The sequence below is a fragment of the Phaseolus vulgaris genome, chromosome 3, assembly GCF_051622355.1.
Source record: "Phaseolus vulgaris cultivar YP4 chromosome 3, ASM5162235v1, whole genome shotgun sequence".
Taxonomy (NCBI): Eukaryota; Viridiplantae; Streptophyta; class Magnoliopsida; order Fabales; family Fabaceae; genus Phaseolus; species Phaseolus vulgaris.
The window spans coordinates 14,894,469-14,915,229 of NC_143500.1; the positions used below are offsets into that span (position 1 = coordinate 14,894,469).

At 33.5% G+C, this 20,761-nt stretch overlaps 1 long non-coding RNA gene across 5 annotated transcripts; it reads left to right on the forward strand.

The window, feature by feature from the left end:
- Positions 1–17,532: 17,532 nt before the first annotated feature.
- Positions 17,533–19,885, forward strand: LOC137806708 (uncharacterized). 5 transcript variants are annotated; one of them, XR_016519489.1, is made up of 4 exons: positions 17,533–17,778; positions 18,594–18,651; positions 18,740–19,007; positions 19,487–19,885. It is a non-coding gene; the product is annotated as an uncharacterized LOC137806708 (long non-coding RNA). The 5 variants fall into 5 exon arrangements; XR_016519488.1 differs by lacking the exon at positions 18,740–19,007 and adding an exon at positions 17,994–18,045 and having other exon boundaries at positions 17,539–17,778; XR_016519490.1 differs by lacking the exon at positions 18,740–19,007 and having other exon boundaries at positions 17,544–17,761.
- Positions 19,886–20,761: the final 876 nt, after the last annotated feature.

A 20,761-nucleotide genomic window follows, 5' to 3' on the forward strand; every position in this document is an offset into this window, starting at 1 on the left:
CAATCGGTTGTTTGTCACTTAGCTGGCAATGAGGTTTTGAAAATGTTTTTTGAATTGGTTATGTAACTACCTGACTCATTCAACCGGTTAAATCGTGGTTTCAACCAGTTAAATGAGTGTTGCGCTAACAATTTTTTGAAAACCTGTTTCAACTGTTTTAAACGAGAACAAAACTGATTTGACTCTGTTATGTTGCCTTAAACGAATAGATTTCAAATGCTATAAATATAGCCTTCTTTCAAATGTTTGATATACGAGTTTAACACAATATTGTGGAATCAAGAGAGAGTTTAAAGATTCGCTTTTTGAAAGAAGCTTTTCAAAGTTTAGCAAGATTGCTGTTAAAGCTTTGCTCTGGTGCAAGAACTGATCATAGGGCTTCTGGTTTTGTAATTCCAGGTGTTTTCTATTCTTGCTTAGTTTTCTGTAATTGTACTTTGATAAACCTGTGTAAGTGTTGGTAAAATCCTGTAAAGTCAGTGGGATTCTGGCTTGAGGTGTGAAGTGTTGCAAAGGAGGTGAGTAGGCTTAGTGGGATTCAAAGTCACCTTTTTGTGGTGTGTTGTTGTAATATGTGATTGGTTACATAATGGAATACTCAATGGTTTGACTGAGGACTGGATGTAGCTCAGGGTTGAGTGAACCAGTATAATCTGTTTGTGTGAATCTCTCTATCTCTTAACTCTCATAACTGTTTGTGTAAATTCATTTTCTGTTGCTGCTATAAACAACCGATTAAAATTCTGGAACAGCTTTCTGAATCATTGTTTAATTGTCTTCATTAGTTTTTTTTATTTATGATTGGTTAATAAAGATTCATTCTTAATCAAATATTTGCGTAAAGCTTTTATAAACAATTCACCCCCCCTTTGTTTAAGCCATCAATTGTAACAATATTTTCATATTTCATTCCTATCTCTCAACCAACTGCTAATATCAATATTGTTTTACCTGCAAATGTTACATATACATTATGGCATGAACGATTTGGTCATGCTAATGGTATTGTTATTCATCATTTTATGAAGCACTGTTACATTTGTTTTCTTTTAAAAAAAACCATTTATGTGACTTTTTCATTATTGGCAAAGCTCATTAGTTACCCTTCTCTGATTCATACACTGTTTACACTACACCCCTACAATTCGTTTATATAGACATTTGAGGACCATCTCCCATTGCTTCTTCTAATGGTTCTTACTACTACATTGTCTTTCTTGATGCCTACACAAAATATTCTTGGTTTTATCTATTACAACGTTAGTCCCAAGTTGCCATAGTTCTTAAATCTTTCAAATTCTTTGCTGAAAAACAAATTGGTTTTCATCTTCAAACTTTTCAAATTGACAACACTAAAGAATTTTTGAGCTTAAAGTCATATCTTAATGAAAATGGAATTAATCATCATTTAACACGTCCTTACACCCATTAGCGAAATGGGTCAATTGAACGAAACCATCGCCACATTACAGATGTAGGTTTAACTCTTTTGGCTCATGCATCTCTTCCTCTAAAATATTGGGCGAAGCCTCAACTACTATCGTGACAATTATTCATGCATTACCATCACCAATTATCAAGTTTGATAATATTTATCATCTGCTTTTTAAGAAACAACCTGATTACTCTTTTTATAAAACTTTTGGTTCTGCATGTTACCCTTTCATGAGAGCTTTTAATAAGAATAAATTCAATTTTGTTCTTGTCTTTACTCATTTCTTGGCTACAGTCCTTACTACAAATGACATGCATGTGTCTCCACAGTAGGTAAGCAATACATCACTTGTCATGTTGTATTTAATGAATCTAATTTTCCATATTCAACATGTTTAATCTCATTTGATATTGTTAACTTCTCCTCGCATGCTACTTCATCTCCAACTTCTTTAACTATTATTGATTTACTTCATCTACATCTCCATCATCCTCTACCCTCTCCCCTTCTCATTTTTTAAATGATATCAACTCTCATTCATATGAACTACCATCATCCCCTACCTCACTCCCATCTCCAATCATCTCCACTACTTCTCCCAACTTATCACCACAACATCCAACCACTACTACCTCTCCCATTGCTCAGAACATTCATCTCATGATCATAAGAGGAAAATCTCGAATTTTAAGCCACATGTTTTTTCCTCTAATGTTGAGGTCACTGTTTTTTCTTCAACAATCAAAAGAAGTTCTACAACATCCCAACTAGGTTGTGTCTATGAAAGAAGAGTAAGATGATCTACAAGCTAATGACATTTGGACACTCACCCAAGCACCATATGATATTGAAACAATTGGGTATAAATGGGTTTTCAAAACTAAGCATAAGTCTGATGGATCTTTTGATGAGGACCTAGAAGAGAGTGCGCCCACTGACCAAGCCCAACCTTCTAGGAGGATGACTAGGAGCATGACTCAAGACACGGGGCTAGGTCAGGATTCATCTCTAAACAATGCTTCAAGGCCTAGCCTGCCCTAGAGGATCACAAGGAGTAGAGCACAAGCCTTGGGGGCAGAGCATCAACTATTGTCTTTATTTGTAATTTCAGTAGAATAAGTTTCCTTTAGCATAATAGGGGGTGTGCTTATCACTTGAGCTTGAGCATAACCTTTAGGGTAGGATTTTGACCTAACTTCTAGAAGTTTAGGTTTATGGTGCGACATTGACTTGGTCAATGCTAAGGCCGCACCTTTCTTTTGCTTTTCCCATCCTACCCTTGCTTCTTGTTTTTCAAGGAACCATCTCCTATAAATAGGGTGCCATACTTCTTGTATTTGCATGTTGAATTTATAAAAGAAGGAAAACTCTGCACAAATTGTGTGAGGCTAGTTTGCTCTAAGCATTAGGTGATGGAAGAGTGATGTGGTTCCAATAGCCACATAGAACAAGATTCTTGACACTTTGAGGAATCACCTTGAGCTGGAAAATATAGAGGCACTTTCTTAGAAGTTGGATCATGGTTCTAAAATCAAGAACTCACCAATAACAAGTACCAAATCCCAAACTCATTTGGATGAACCAAATATTGTCAAATTGAATCAACAAAGGAAAATAAAAAGAAGACACCCAACAGAATTGAATCAAAAACAAAAGTACCGAACAGAATTAAGAAACAAACAGAATATAGGTGCTGGAAAATTAAAGGAACCGAAACAAAAAACAACTCAAAACTCAAGGCAACATGAACAAATTGAAGAAGAAGAAAGGAAGGAGAAGAGAATGCTCATGAAGATGGAAGATAGGTTGGATGATCACGCCAGTAGAAGTATGGATGCTCCTAGATGAGTGTGCAAGCCGCCACTTGAGGAAACCATGGTCCTTCAAGATAAGACTAGAGTAGAAGCTCAAAAGCTCTCCAAATGCTCACTCCAATTTTGAGTATAGTTTCTTTAGATGAATTCAAATCTCAATTTTACAAGGAAGGCACCTCTATTTATAGCCTAAGGTGCTGAAAAATGAAAGCTAAACAATTCAAAATTCCCTCCCAAAACCATCTAGAACCGGCGCTAATTTGCAAAGCAAGGAAGGTGTGATCCTTTCCTTCACTTTGGCACCCCCTATTCTACTCCTACACCTATCTACTAATACACCCCCCTAAAGCTCCTAACTAAAACCTAAAAGATGCTATAACAAAAGAGGTTTCTAAGGTTTCCCTCTAAGCACCTTCAACTAAAGACACTACAAAAAGAGAAAATAAATGTCCTCTAGCTCCCAAGGCTTTGAACATGCTTCTTGTAATCCTTTGAGGTGGACTTTGACCTCCATGGGCGTCCTCCATTTGTGCCTCCACCTCTTCTTGAGCTTGATGAGTGGCCTCCATGTTCTCTTGGGCTTGATCTCCATCAAAGAGGGCCCAAGCTCACCACACTATGAAAGCCAAAAGACTAAGACTAGCTTCACAAAGGAGCGTCTAGCCTCTCAAAGGAGCGTCTAGTCTTCCAAATGGAGCGTCTAGCTTCACAAGGGAGCGTCTAGCCATGGCTACATAAGGAACATCTATGAAGAGTCCTAGACCGTCTAGCTTCACACACACATGAGCCAAGCTACGGTTTGGGAAAAGAAGGCTTTGTTGCATAAAGGCCCATTAGGGGTACTTAGTAGATAGGATAGTGTAGAAAGCACTTTGTGAAGGAAACATTCTAGAAACTAGGTTAGTGTGGCCGGTCATTGCACATGGCACATAGCTTAGGTTTTACATTTAATTTTTGTTTTCTTTTCATTAGAAAGTAGCTTACCTTTTACGTCCAAGATGGCCTATAAATAGGAAGGCTATCTCATTGTATTTTGCAAGTTTAATTGAGTATTGTTATGCTGCCAATTTTGTGCACTAGCTTTACTTCTCCTAGAAATCTAGGCTATAAACTTCAATCCTTTCACCTTTCTCCCTTGAGCTGGCCGAACCACTCAAACATCACACTCCTCATGCACCTTCAAAGCCAACACAACTCCTAGGAGGGCTTTGCTTCACTCACCCATTGCTTCCGCATCACGTTTTACTACTTTGATTCAAGAAGAACACATGAAAATGCCATCATTTGGTATCATGAGCTTTTGGTTCTTCAAGATGAGTAGCTTGGTCTTTTAATTTCAGTTCTTCTTTATTTCATCTTTGTCATTTCAATTCCTTACTTGTCTTGCTGTTTTTATATTTTAAATTGTTCTTGGTGTGCTTATGGAAGATCCAACCAAAGCACAATTGTTCAATTGATCTTGAACAAATTCTGTGCAGCTTGTGATAGGATTCCTTACACCATTGTGTGGCTGTTTTTCTTTTAGGAAATTGAGTCCTTATTGCTTTCTTATAATTGCTTCATTTTATGCTTTGAGTCTTTATTTTCTGAATCTATAAATGTTGTGTCAAGTCATGTGAATCCATATTTGTCAACAATTCTTAGTAGTCCTATTATTGGCTTGATTGTTTCTTGCTTTTGGGTCTCTTTATATTGCTTTAATCTGCTGTTATTTTGATCCTTTGGTGCTTTTTATTTTTAGTTTGAGTTCATAATTGTGTCTTAGTTCTTACACAATTTCCATTCTTACATTTTCCATTGTGTTAATTTGGTTATCTTGCTGTTTTCTTCCAGTTTTCCAGATTTCCCCTGTATCATCTCTCTGTTCTGGGCTGTTTTGTTTAAAATTTTTTTTCCACCCATAGGAAAATTCTGATTTTCTGGAAAATGCAAGTTTAAGGTGTTATAGAAAAGACAAAAAAAGAATGAGGTCAAAAGAAGCAACAGAAAAAAAATGATAAATCTTACAAAATCAGAGTGCAAATCTTGAGCGCTCCAGCTGGCCTAACTGCACACCAAATTTGCAAAAATTATTAAAAAAAAAATGGTGCATGCGTTTTAGGTGATTCCAAAGCCAAAATTTAGATAAGATCCTGAATTTTCTTGCATCCAAATTTCAGAAACAAATTTTACAATTACAGCTCAGCATAAATCGGGGAACAAACACGTTTTCTGGCCCACAACATTTTCCAGTGGTGCTGTTTTTTTATTTGGTCATCTAATCTAGTGCTTTTCTTTAGGAATTCCTTTTGTGTGCCAACTTTTATTGAGTACCTTTAATTGTTTGCTTTAATTTCTTGAATCTCTTTCTAAGTTGTCATATTATAAATCCTTTTGGTGGTACTGTTTTCTTTCAATTAAATTTGTTTCTTGCTTTTATTTCTTGACCTCTCATTTTGGGTGCTGGAATTTAATTCTCTCTTGGTGCTTATGTGCATGGAAATTGACTTGGTTTAAGGTTAAGCCCTTGTGAATAGGTGCTGGAAATTGGAGAATTAAAGCCAACTTTCTAAGGAGGAGTCAAAGCTAAGGCCGAAACAAGCTTCCTTGAAACAAACACTACAAACACCTAGAAGATCAACAATCAAGACAACAAAGAAAGTGCACTAACCAAAAAGAGGAACAACAAAGGGGGTTTTCTTATCTCCTTTACAACTTGGTTTATTGTTAATTACCTCTTTTAAATTACGTTTTAGACGGTGAGTGTGTCTTCAAGGGCTCAAAGTGTCCAAGAAGCCTCACCTAGGGCCGAATAGCATAGTCATTTTTGCTTAGTAATTTGTTGCTTGTTTGAACTTGTATTTCTTTTGTTTTGGTAGAAACGTTTTGCATGTTTAGTATTGTTTAATTTTGTGCTATACCGACTAGTTTTGCTGCATATCTAGCTTACATAGTTTTCTTGCTTTTTGATTTCTCAACTTCTTGTGTTCTAAGTGTTCTACTAAGAGAAAATTTTGTGTGAAGTCATTGGAGGAAAGTTTTTGGCAAGGAAAAGGCTTGGTACTTAAGTAGTCCATTGTGACTCACCTCCCTTACCTGGAAAACTCCCTTCTCTAACTTTCCTAAACTTTCTCCAAGTAAAACACCTATATACACAAAGTTTTAGCCATGTTTTCTTCTTCTCATTCTCCAAAGTCTATAGAAAGTGAAGTAAAATCTTTGAAAACTCTTTTAAAAGAAGTATCCCAAGCGGTACAATTAATCTCTTTTAGACAATTGGAGAATGAAAACAAAATTAATGAGTTGGCTAGAGCTCAAGAAGAGAAATCCCAAAAATCTCAAAAATAAAAAAAAACAAATACTCATGCATCACAAAGTATTGCAACTCTAGGGGAGGGAAGCCTTAGAATTAATGATTACTACCAACCACCCCCTAGAAGAACTAGACAAAGGGAGCAAGAGAGCCCAAAGGAAGTAAGGGTAGACCTACCCCATTTCTATGGTAAGGAAGATGTAGAGGCCTACCTAGATTGGGAGATGAAAGTAGAGCAACTCTTTGCTTGCCATAGGGTGAGTGAAGAAAGGAAGGTACCCTTAGCAACCCTTAGTTTCCAAAGCAATGCCATGTATTGGTGGACCTTTTTAGAGAGAGACCGACGTCTTCATAGGGAGCCTTCCATAGAATATTGGAATGACCTTAGGGGAGCCCTAAGACGTCGCCACATACCTTCCTACTACCATAGGGAGTTGATGGACAAGCTCCAAAGACTCCAACAAAAGAACTTAAGTGTGGAAGAGTATAGACAGAAAATGGAGCTCTACATGATGAGAGCATCCATTAGAGAGGAAGAAACCACCACCATATCTAGGTTTCTAAGTGGGCTCAACCTTGAGATAAGGGATAGAGTAGAACTATTACCCTATCAAGACTTGAATGATTTGGTTCAACTTTGCATTAAAGTCGAACAACAAAATTTACGCAAAACTTCAAGTCAAAGGGTAGGTTCTTACTCCAACTCTTATCCCAAGAAAGACTTTAAAAGGGAGGGTAGTACACCTAGAGACGAACCCAAAGAGACTACCAAACCCTTAGTAAAAGATCCCTCCACCCCATACATCCGTGCTAGGGACACCAAATGTTTTAAATGTTTTGGAAGAGGGCATGTGCAAGCACAATGTCCAAACCAAAGAATTTTGTTTTTAAAAGGAAAAGATGAATACACAAGTGGTGAAGATGAACCTAGTACCCAAGAAAAAGGGGAAGGAGAAAGGATTGATCCCTTGGAGGGGGACTTATTGATGATTCAAAGAATCCTCCACAATCAACCTAGTGCACCCATTGAGACACAACGAGAGAACATTTTTTATACTAGATGCAATGTTTTAGAAAATATATGCTCTCTTATTGTGGATGGTGGGTCATGCTGCAATTGTTGTAGCACTAGATTGATTGAAAAATTACAACTACAAGTAGTTCCTCATCCACAACCTTACAATTTACAATGGATCAATGAGGATGGAGAACTACGTGTAGACCAACAAGTGGAAATCGAGTTTTCTATAGGCAACTACAAAGACAATGTTTTATGTGATGTAGTACCTATGGAAGCTTGCCACATCTTATTAGGTAGACCATGGCAATTTGATAAGAAAACCTCACATAATGGTCTAACTAACGAGATTTCTTTTATCCACAAGCATAAAAGGTTTGTACTTAGCCCTTTACCACATTCCCAAGTGGTAAAAGACCAAATACAAATGAAACACAAAAGGGATGAAGAAAAAATAGAAAAAGAAAAAAATTTTGGGAAACAAAAGGCGTGGGAGAATAGTGTTCCTTCCCACAAGGTCATTCAACAAGTCAAGCATATTGAAAATACCTTTACAAACATGCTTCTTGTTGAACAACCTAGCCTTTCCTTTTGTAAAGGAACACTTGCAAGCATGAGCACACAAGAAAAGTCCTTACAAGAAGCTTGCATAGATCAAGAAGGAGAACTCATGGGACAAAAGAAAGTTGATCAAACGCTAGAGCTTTTAAGAGGAAAACTTTTGTCACCCATGAGAAAAGAGGTTCAAAGACATTACTTTAAGTACAACTCATGTTTTCAAACTACACCTAAAGTGAAGTCTCATGAACTCTATACTCCTTCACCTTTTGCAAATGATCCTTGGGAAGATACAAATTTCATTTTAAAACTCCCTAGGACAACAAAAGGTTTTAATTCAATCTTCATGGTTATGGATAAACTCTTCTCTAGAGAAGTGATACATCTTCATGGTTTATTTTCAAGCATAGTATTGAATAGAGCTCCAACTTTCGCAAACCATGATTTGAGGATTTCCTTTGGAAAACTTGCAACTAAGTTGCACACTTTAAATGCTTACCATCCTCAAACGCATGGTCAAAATATTTTTGAAAATATAGCTCTTTCTATTATGCCTAGAATAATCATGAAGTGCACACACAATTTTAGAGATGAGCAAACATACCATCAAGTAGTTCACAAAACTACTTCCACTTTTAAAGTTATGTGTGTGCTCAATCATCTTTCTTCTTTTAAGTTGTTACCATCTCCTATAGGATTTATGCCTCAAGAGAAAGTAACCACAAATGACCATTTTAAAATACAAAAGATGATTAAATCTTGTCCAAGGTTGCCAACACCAAAAGACAAACAACAATGGCAACCTAGTAAAATTAATTTGCAAACTAACACCTATGCTTTATTTGATTATTTCTATAGGTGGACGTTTGATCCAGGAGGACAAGCTTTGAAGAAACAAGATGCTGCTATCCGAGATCAAGCCTGAAGATCTGAGGATAGATCTTCTCAAAAGAAGGAGGAGATGATGGACACCATCCAGCCACAACCATTCCCCTAAGCAAAAGCATTGGATTTGAGGACAAATCCTTTTCAAGAGGGAGGGGATGATGGAAGAGGGCCCAAGCTCACCACACTATGAAAGCCAAAAGACTAAGACTAGCTTCACAAAGGAGCGTCTAGCCTCTCAAAGGAGCGTCTAGTCTTCCAAATGGAGCGTCTAGCTTCACAAGGGAGCGTCTAGCCATGGCTACATAAGGAGCATCTATGAAGAGTCCTAGACCGTCTAGTTTCACACACACATGAGCCAAGCTACGGTTTGGGAAAAGAAGGCTTTGTTGCATAAAGGCCCATTAGGGGTACTTAGTAGATAGGATAGTGTAGAAAGCACTTTGTGAAGGAAACATTCTAGAAACTAGGTTAGTGTGGCCGGTCATTGCACATGGCACATAGCTTAGGTTTTACATTTAATTTTTGTTTTCTTTTCATTAGAAAGTAGCTTACCTTTTACGTCCAAGATGGCCTATAAATAGGAAGGCTATCTCATTGTATTTTGCAAGTTTAATTGAGTATTGTTATGCTGCCAATTTTGTGCACTAGCTTTACTTCTCCTAGAAATCTAGGCTATAAACTTCAATCCTTTCACCTTTCTCCCTTGAGCTGGCCGAACCACTCAAACATCACACTCCTCATGCACCTTCAAAGCCAACACAACTCCCAGGAGGGCTTTGCTTCACTCACCCATTGCTTCCGCATCACGTTTTACTACTTTGATTCAAGAAGAACACATGAAAATGCCATCATTAGGTCTTGTCTTGAGTGAGTTGAGAGCTCTCAATTGGCGGACCTCTACACTCATCTTGGAGAACCACACTCTAAGTGGCGTGTCCAACTCTCTTCCATCTCCATAAGCATTCTTCCTTTCATCTCTTTTACCATTTCCACACGCCACTTTCATTTGTGTTTCCCATATTTGTTTTGCTTCATTCTTCATTTCGGTTTCCGTCATGCTATTGTGTTTCTTTTCATGTCTTTCAATTTCCGTACTATGCATCATTGTCACCTTATTATGTGATTTTCCTTTTTGTCTTTGGAAGTGAACCTCCACACTTACTTCCACTTGGTTAAGTTCGTGTCCAGTGGGAATCTTCCGTAGGTCTCACCATATAATTGTTAAAAATCTCAATCATAAATAAAGTGTCACCTCTAAAATGGAACAATCTAAAATCAACTCACATCATCTTTCCAACGTCACAAAGCTAGACTTGTAGCTAAAGGCTTCCATCAACATGCAGGAATTGACTACTCTGAAACGTTCAGTCCCGTGGTTAAGCGTGCAACCATTCACATCATTTTAACTATATCTCTATCCAAACAATGGCATGTCAACCAAATTGACATCAACAACACTTTTATCTATGGTGATCTCCAAGAATTCGTTTACATGCTTCAACCTCCAAGTTTTCAGAGTGGTTTCAAATTGGTATGCAAGCTTCACAAAGCGATATTTGGGTTTAAATAAGCACCACGTTCTTGGTTTCAAAAGATAAGTCTTACTCTTTCTTCCCTTGGTTTTTCTTCAACTAAATTAGATTCTTCTCTATTTATCAAAACTGATAACACTATTACATTATTTGTTCTAATTTATGTTAATGACATTCTTATCACTGAAAGTTCTTTTAGCGTTATACAGTTCTTAATCTCTTCATTAAAAAAACATTTTAGACTCAAAGACCTTGGTCGTCTACATTACTTCCTAGGCATTAGAGTTTCTTGGACTACTAATGGTTCCTTACATAGTACATCAGGGACCTACTGCAAAAATCAGGAATGCTCTCATATAAACCACAACCTAAACCCATGATATCATCTACACGTCTCACTAACAATGGAACAACAACTATCGATGATCCCTTTATATATAGATCTATTATCGGTTGACTCCAATACATCTTAATCATTTGACCTGAATTATCTTATAGGCTTTGTTTAGATTGGGGAGTGGAAAGTTGAGGGTGTGAGGAAGTGGAAGTGTGAAGAAAGTTGAGGGTGTTTGGATTGGAGTATGTTAGAGTGAATGTGTGAGAAAAGTTTATTGAAGTATGTGAGTGATGTGATGGTTGTAAGGATATTTTGAATTATTTTTAATAGTGTAAATTATATGATTACAAATTTACCCTTGTGTATAAAAAAAGGAAAAAAGAATAATAATTAATTTTGTGTATATCTCAGTGAATTAAAATAATGTAAAATTATAATTATAAATAAAATAATAAAATAATGTAAAATTGAAATAAATAAATAAATAAAATTAAAAATTTAAATATAATTATATTATTTTTCAGTTTATTAATTTAAATTAATTTTGTTAGTTAAATTAATGTATTTAAATAATTTTAACATTATTCATGATTATTTAATTTAATTTATATTATATTATATTAAGAAAATTATTATTGATAATAATTTTCATTATTATTAATATAAGAAAATTATTTTTGAGAATGGTAAAGCCTGTTATTCAAATACTGTGCACAACCACAAGCTCATTTGGGGGTAAAAATGGAAATTAAAAGGATCCTACGTGGCTTTTCCTATGGTGTTTCACTTTCTCTTCAACTCAACGAGGATACATTGCATCCCTTCACTCGTCTTTCCTCGCAACTACATCCGTGCAAAGGACCAGATACAAACGAGGGAATTTCATCTTTGTCCATCTGCATGCACATTATATACATGAATACAAACAGAGTAATAATGTGAACAAAATTAGTTAGTTTCTTCATAATCCTCAACTTTACCATTGGAAAGTTGTCAAATGCATCCTTAGATATTTGGCTGGAACTCGGTCACATTGTCTCCTTCTCCAACAATCTTCAAATCTTTCCATCACTGCCTATGTTGATGCTGACTGGGGCTATGATCTAGATGACAGTCTTACGCAGTACTACTAAAGCAGAATGTCGAAGTATAGCCACCGCACTCACTGAAATCAAGTGGGTTCGTAATCTTCTTCAAGAACTGTACGTATCTTTTTCAACACCAAAAATCTATAATGATAATTTGGGTGTTATTATACTTGTTAATCCCATCATGCACTCAAAAACCAAACACTTTGATATTGATGTTCACTTTACAAGACTCTCTTCAACAAGATCAACTTCAACTCTCATATATTCCTGGCCATCAACAACTTGCCAATACTCTAATAAAGCCTCTTAATGAGTCTTCCTTTCATAATTTCATAATTAATTTAATGGTTAAGCTAACCCTACCATTAGGAAATGTTACTTAGGCAAACCATACAATATCTATTATTTTGTTATATACGCATGTGTATATATACACTGCTTTGCATGCTTTCAGTAATAATAAAATCCTCTTTATTTTTCTCTCTCCTTCAACTTAAAGTCACAATGTTTTCTATCTAATGTAATATGTTTTCTATGTAATTTATTTACAAAAGATAATACGGTTGAGACAAAACAGAGATGGAGAAGCGCCTTTTGGAGATGGTGGAATGTGTGATAACCCTAGTCCAATCGGTGCTGAAGAAGCAATATGAAGATGACAATGAAACTTGCCCTTAGAGAAAACAAGGCGCTCTGATTCAATCACTGTTAAAGAAAACAGAGAAAAGAAAAGGGCTAGATGAACCCTAAGAGAAAAAGAAGAACAAAAAGAAAGTTAACGGGAATAGAAAGAAAAGAGTATGTATTATTCTCTGTGTGTTAAAGAGTAATTACAAAGGTGTATATATAAAACAGAAAGCATGGGTGATAAATGTCTAATTTCAGTAATATTTCATATTAAAATATAGGCATTTATGAGGATTTATTGCTAATTTACATATAGAATAATCCCTAATTTATGAATTTATACATTTTTACATTTTTATGATCTTTATTTGAATAAGAGCATTTTATTCCCAAATTTGGTGTTAATTGCATATTTTTAGGGAGGATTGAAGATTTGGAGTAAAGGAGAATAATTTGAGCTAAAAAGAGAAAGTTGGAAGGTCCCAAAATGGAAAAAGATGCAGACAAAGACTATTTCAAAATAGGAGTATCTCGCTTGAGCGAGAATGCGTCAGAAAGATTGGACTTTTTTTATGTTGTATCACTTAGCCCATCAGCGCGACATAGGAAGCGACCTAACCCTATAAAATTAGGATAAATAGGGGGCTAGAGGCTCAACCCTAGTGTGTCAAATTGAGAGGAAAATATCATAGAGTGAATTGTAACCCAATTGGGAGAATGGAAGGTGCTAGAAATATGCGTGACTAATTCTACCCTTTGGGATTAGGAGTAATATGCTCAAACTCTTATGAATTGAGGTGATCTCTTATATATTAATATTCAATTCTTGATTAATTATTGGTATTGTTTTTTTACTTTTAACTTTCCGGGACAAATTGAGAATCTTAAATCTGACTGGGAGGTATTTTTAGGGTTCAGACCTAAACAACAATACTTAACATATTTGAGTGCTAGGGATAGACTTGAAATGTTAATTGGCATTAACGCTTGAGTGTGATTCTAAGTTGTTTCTATAAATATGTGAGGGATTGATATTTAGGAAACATTCTTAAGGATTTTATATGTGAGGGATCAATATAAATGAATTTTCTACGGGCATCAATTTCAATCAAAGAACTCAATAGTAAAAGAGGGATGGAAATAGAAATGTAAGCAAGGAAGGCATGATGCTCCACATGTCTTCTCCTCAATGGAGAGGATTTGCACCAATAAGGTGGTAACACTTGTCACACTCTCATTTGAGAGGTTTTGAGACACTTTCTCCTATAAACAGGAGTCTGTTGTACAAGTATTTTCAACTTGGAATTAGTAATGAAATGCTGCCTAGTTTTTGCCATTCTACTTGTTCTTTAGTTCTCTGTAGGTTAGTCTCCTTCAAGACTTAGCCTAGACTCTTTCCTAGTGAGTTGGCCTCACCTCTGACTGTCACAAATTTCTAACTCCACTTCAATCCACGAAAACTCCTATTGAGTTTCTTTAATGCTTTCGCTCCTCAGATCTTCTTTATCATCCCTCCAAAGAAGAAATTACAAAGATCACTACTAGAAGAAGAATGTTTTTCCATCACCTATGGAGCAAGGCAACAACATTAAGCCAATGCCAAGAACTTAAAGTTCATTCAGTGAAGAGGAAGTTGATCTAAACCTTGTGCCAAATTCAAAAAGAACTGAACATCTTTTGACGAACTCATAGTAAATTCTCAAATAAGTTAACAACCTAGTTAATGCACTTGAGTTGTACAAAAAGAAAGTTTCATGTTATGTTAACAAATTAAAGAAGTTCTCACCCTCCAAGTCCAATTTGTTAGCATGGAGTGTAATAAATATACCAAGAATCAATTTGGATTTTATGTGCCACAAAATCGTCATTCTCCCTTAGTCCAAACTAGTGGCCCATAAGAAAAAAGAAAGTTGTAGAAGGATTATCGATTGACAATAAACAAGAAGTCAACAAGTTAATAAATGATGATTTCAAAAAGAAAGTTACTTACACAATATGGCTTGACAATATGGTCATGGTGAGAAAATCTAATGACAAAAGGAGAATGTGCATTGGCTACACTAATATATTAAGCATTGATCGATTAGACGACAACACATATGAGCTCCTCAGCTTCTTAAATGTCTATTTTGGGTACAATCAAATCAAACAGACTAAGAAAAGAGAACCCTTCGTGATAGATGGAGTTGATTAGTGTTACAAAGTAATATCTTTTAGCTTAAAAAATACAAAGGCAACATATTGATGTTTGAGGAAAAAGGTCATCAAAGAACTCCTCAACAACACAACAACAGTATATATTGACAACATGGCATCAAGTTGGTCATCAACGAGGATCACACCCAGTACATAGAGAAAGTCTTTGTTAAGGTAAGACAACACAACATGAGATTAAATATTAAAAAATATGTTCTTGGTTGTAGCTGGAGGAAAGTTCCTTGGATATGATTACAAAACGAAATAGAAGCAAGTTCTAGAAAACGTGAAGTCATGTTATCCGTAAGGAGTTCCTACCAAATTAAAGAAGTTGAACGTCTAAATGACATACTCGCATTATTAAAACCATTTGTTAAGTTGTTTACAAGTTCAAAGAAGTTCACAGAATGAAAAGTGTGAAAAAATGTTTTAAAATATTAAGTTCAATCCTCGTATATAAATAAATTAGAAAGTATAAGCATTATAATGCTCCAACTCAATTAGAAGGTATACCAAGTTATCAAGAATATTTTTCTGATCACTCTCATTCATTATGCAAGAAGACTAAGACCCTACTTTCAAAATTTTCATATCATTGTCAAAATTGATTATCCAATCAAATAAGTGTAGCAAAAAGCTTAACTAATAGGGAGAATGTTAGCATGGTCCACCAAGTTATCATACTTCAAACTACATTTCTAAAGTTGAAGACTTATAAAGGACAATTCCTTATCAATTTCCTTGTTGAGCTGCCTCAACTTAGTGAAAGACATGAATTGTGAGAATTGAGTGTTGATAATTCCTCAAAGAAAAGTTAAGTAGAGTTTGTGTGATTCTCAAAGGAATAGAGAACATTATTCTATAGTAAACAGAGAACATTATTCTACAGTAAACATTGAAGTTTGACTTTCATACATCCAACAACCAAATAAGTATGAAGTTCTCATTGTTGTCCAAAGTTTGTTAAATAAACGAGGGTCAAGTAGTTAAAATATCAAAATGATTCATAATTCAACCGGAGGCATATGAATAGTGAATATCAAAAGAATATCAAACCAAAGAATTATTGTTACAAAAGTATTCCACATTACAAAAAATCCAACCAACTACTTCAATAAATTCAACATCACTTATGTTCTCATAACAAAATGATAGAGTGAAACTAATGTGTTGTACAAGGTCACTAGTACTAAAGAGGCACAACAACAATAAAGTTTATTAAAAAAAATCATTTGCATCACAAAGTTATTAATACTAAAAAGGCACAACAATATCAAACTTTAATACAAGAAAACACTTGCATCACAAAGTTACCATTACGATAACATTTCTTCAAGTGCAAGAAACAAAACTAAGAAATGAAAATATTACTAAACCTATTTACGAAAACCTAAAGGCCTATGAATATGTTTTTTATCAAAGGATTCCTCATCACTTTTATTATTATCATTCTGTATTCTTATTATAACTTAAGCATAATAATATATTTTAATACAAAAATATTATTACTAGAGCTTAAAGTGTTCACAGTTAAAAAAAAATTATTTTTACATTAATAAGAAGTTAAAACATTAAACCTTTTTTAAGACTAATTTTATACATATTTAGTAGTGATAAACTATGATTAATATTATAAATATATATATATATATATATATATATATATATATATATATATATTAAACTATTTTAATATTGATGAAGGTGGTTGGGCCAAGACCATTTAACTAGCCTTCATGATATAGACTTAAGAGAATCGTCAAGGTGGTTGTATATTTTCTTTTCAAACATGTTGTTTTAAGTTGTTTTGATAAAGATCTTTTATCAACCATATTCTACCCATCCTTTTCAGCTATGTAGGTGAAGATATGAGTATATGTCTATCACTCCATACTCCATAACACATGCAGAACCAACAGTAATGAGGGTGGACAAATAGATTTTATGACTACTAAAGTAGTTAACTGAACTCTATATATTCCTTTTCTAACACTATTCCATGTCTGTATAGTTCTACACAATTACCACTAATCACTCTTTTGCCAACAATACAATGTATCACATTTATGTTTTGGTTGATAAAATGGTAAAGACATTTAAAACAGACTTAAATGGTAATATTTACAAAATTTTGAACGACGAATATGTAATTAAACCTAAAATGCAAATAGTTAGTGTGTGACATGACATGCACACTTTTATAATTAGTAAGAATTATCTTGAAACGTGAATTTTCACATACAATTATTATACTAGTGAAAATAAATACTTATATGTATTTATATTTTTGTTTTATTAAATTTTTATTTTTATTTTTAGTAGTTAATTAAAAATATAAAAATAAAATAAAAAATTAAATTTTATAAAAATAATATTAAAAATATAATTATTATTTAAAGAAATTATTTAATTATTTTGAAATAATAAGAAATTATTTGATTATTTATTTTATTAAATAAATAAATTATTTTTTAATTATTAAAGAGTAAAATTGTTCAATTAAAATATTTTCTTTATATATAAATCTATCTATAATACAAATAGAGAGGACTCTGAAGGCAAGTTTTGAAATATGGTAGCACAAGAAAAAAAGTTAAAAATAAATCAAAGTAAAAACAATGCAAATTTAACCCAAAATAAAATTCTCAAATGCATTATGGGAATGACAAGTGACACACTTCATTGCTTACATGTGGCACAACTCTCATTTTAAAATCTTTCACCACGTTTCCCGCTTTTTATTACTTCTTTTCGTTTCTCTCTTTTTTGTTTATTCTCACGCATCGTGTTTTCATTTTTTATGTTTCATTACCTTTTTTTGTTTCTATCTCTTTCATTTACTTTGAAACTGTGTGCCCTCTGTCTCTCACATTTGGCACTCTCTCATTTCATTTGGGTTATGGTATTCTGTTGTAGCCATCAGTACTGTGATAGGTTTTTCTTCATTTTCATGTTTGGCAAACTCAATCAATCGTATGTTCAAGCACCAAGTTAAGATATTTTCCTATTTCTGTATGCATGGGTGTTTTGATTTATAGGTTTTTTGAGGTATTAATCGTTAATGGAGTAATTTCCTTTTTTGATTAGCTAGGGTTTCGGCTTTTAATCCTTTCTGAACTGTATATCAATTTTTTCTTCTCAAAGACATTTCATTTCTATTGTTAATCTTTTTCTTAATCGCTTTTTGACTATTTTTTTTGTATAGGGTTTCCAACTTTTTCCACTTTTCAGCGTATTTTCAAGTATTTTTGTTAAAGGTATCCACTTTTCATGGTTAATGTTTGTCTTTATACGTTTTTTGAGGCATCGGTCTTTATAAAGGAGTGTTTGTGGCTCTCTGCTTAGTGTCTCTCACATTTTTTCCTCTCTCATTTCATTTGGTCTTTCGTTAATCTATCACAACGACTACTACTCTGATAGTTTTTTTTTTCATTTCCATATTTATGAAACTGAATCCAGCGTATGTTCAAGCACCGGGGTTAGATTTTTTCCTTCTTTTGTACGCATGGGTTTTTTTATTATAGTTTTTTTAGTGTTTAATCGTGAATAGAGTAATTGTTTTTAGTATCTATGTTTTCCACCTTTTTTTAATATTTAGGGTTTCCACATCTTTAGTATATAGATGCATGTGTGTATGTTGTTTGATTCACAGTTCACCAATTTCATTCTGTATTTTCCTTTTATTTTACGATTGAGCCTTACAATGTCTTTTTTAAGAAAAAAATATGCATTCCATCAAAGATGTTAATCTTGGAAATGAAAATTGGATCCTGATAGCAAGGTTCATTTGTTTGTGGTTTGTCAGTGACTTGAAGAAAACCAAGTTTTCGTTGTCAATGGAAATGGTCATACAAGATAAAGAGGTAAATTGTTTTATCATTTGCTTTGTCATTGTTTTCTTGTGATATAAATTCTGACTAATCATGTTTTATCTCTATTGTTGTTTTTTAGGGTCATATAATTCATGTTTCTGTTAGGAAAACACTCCTTTATAAATTTCAAAACCATATTGTTTGGAATAAGGTTTATTGTTTCCAATTTTTTAGTGTTGCCACTAATGCAGGATCTTATAGAACAACCCCTCACCTGTATAAAATTAATTTTCAGTTTGGAACTAAGGTAACCTATTTAGGTAAGGATTTTGTTTCAAGTGCAAGACCTCAACACACCCCAATGCCTGTGTGAAGAGCCCCTGTTTTTTATGCTAACTACTTAGTGGGTAAGTTTAGTTATTATGGTTTAGTGTTCAATATATTTTTTTTCCAGATGTTATTGCAATGCTCAGATCATTATGCACTTAACGAGTTCTTAATAGATCAAAGAAATCAACTAAGTTAAATTTCATCTCCATTGAAATGGAGTGTACCTTTTTTTGGAACTATGTTGATTACCTGAATGCATTTTTGTTACCCGGAGAGTTTCATAATGTGGTTATCACTATGCAATATGCTAAAATGATGATTTTGGAAGGTATGTGAAGTCATGAAATTGTATTTTATGTTTTTTATTTTGGTATTTTTCTCATTTTTATTGTAAGGTAATGTACTTTTTTTTCACTGTATACAAGGTTAGTCTTCAAAACTGTATTATCAAAATGTATGGTTTTGCTGTGGTCACTTTCTCATTCATGTCTTTTTAAATGTCATGCCTTATACCGTATATATTTTTGTTTACTTATTACTTGGGATGTTATTGAAGGATGTTCCTACGACATTTGTGGAATACCTTGGCAAATGGATGTTCAGAAAGGTGTTTATACATGGATTTCTATAGGAGGTTGAGTACTAGGTCTTATCCAAATCTTTTTCTGGTAGAACTGTGAAACTTGGCATCGGTTGGAAGCATTGTTTTGTCTTCATTATGTTAGCCTTTTAGGCTAATTATTTCCATCTGGTTGAAATGAAAACAATATTTATTTTGGTTCATTTATTTGAGGAATGTTCCTTATTTTCTTAGTCATTCAGACTAATATGTTTGTTGGTTTATTTCACAACTGTAAATTTTATGTTTGTTAGTCGTTCAGGCTAATGGTTTCTCTTTGGTGGAAACCAGAACAATTTAAATTTTTTGTTAATGTTTATGTTTATTTTTTGTTTATTATTTACAATATGGATACTTACTGCTTAAATTTTTTCATTCCTTATCTGGCAGATTCTTAAGTTGTTTGCATAAATAAAAATGCTTAACCCTAAAACAATTGGCAGTACATTAAACTTCATAAAAACATATTTGTGATTTTTTGTTCATGGCTTATTTTGTCTTAATATTTGGTAATGGTGTTTCTTATTATATTATTAATATTTAATCATGTATTAGTTGTTTTTGATTTAGCAGAGAACTGGTGCATGCATGTTTACTTCACTCAATGAATTTCTATTCTTTTTATATTTCTATGAATATAAAATAATATTCATTTCTTATCATTTGAATTTAATGACAAAGGTGGTGGCAGAACTTAATGTGTTTTTCACCAAAATCACGTTCCTGTTAAGAAACATACATTTTTATTCATTCAATTTGATGTACTTAATTTTACTTTTAACAATAATTCTTATTTTAAAAATTATTTATTTGACATTTGACATTGCAAGAAGTACTACAAGATATATTAATCCCACATAAGACTATGTAGTTGCTGGCCAGGACACCAATATAATTCTATAATTTTTATTGTAATGTCCACTTTGTGGACAACATTTATCATGTTTACTGTTCTTTAGTTATGAAATTTTGAGTACTTACATTCTAAACTTATGTAATTTCATGTTATTTGTTATTATGGAATATATTATGTCGTATTTTTTTATTTCAATGTGTTACTTTATCATTTTTTGTACTCTTTGGACAATTATAATTTATGTACTTTAATAAAAAATAAGACAAATTTAAAAATGTTAAATACAATAAAATAAATGTCTAAGAACTTTAAAAAGAGGAAATAAGGAAAAAATTAAGTATAATAATATAATAATA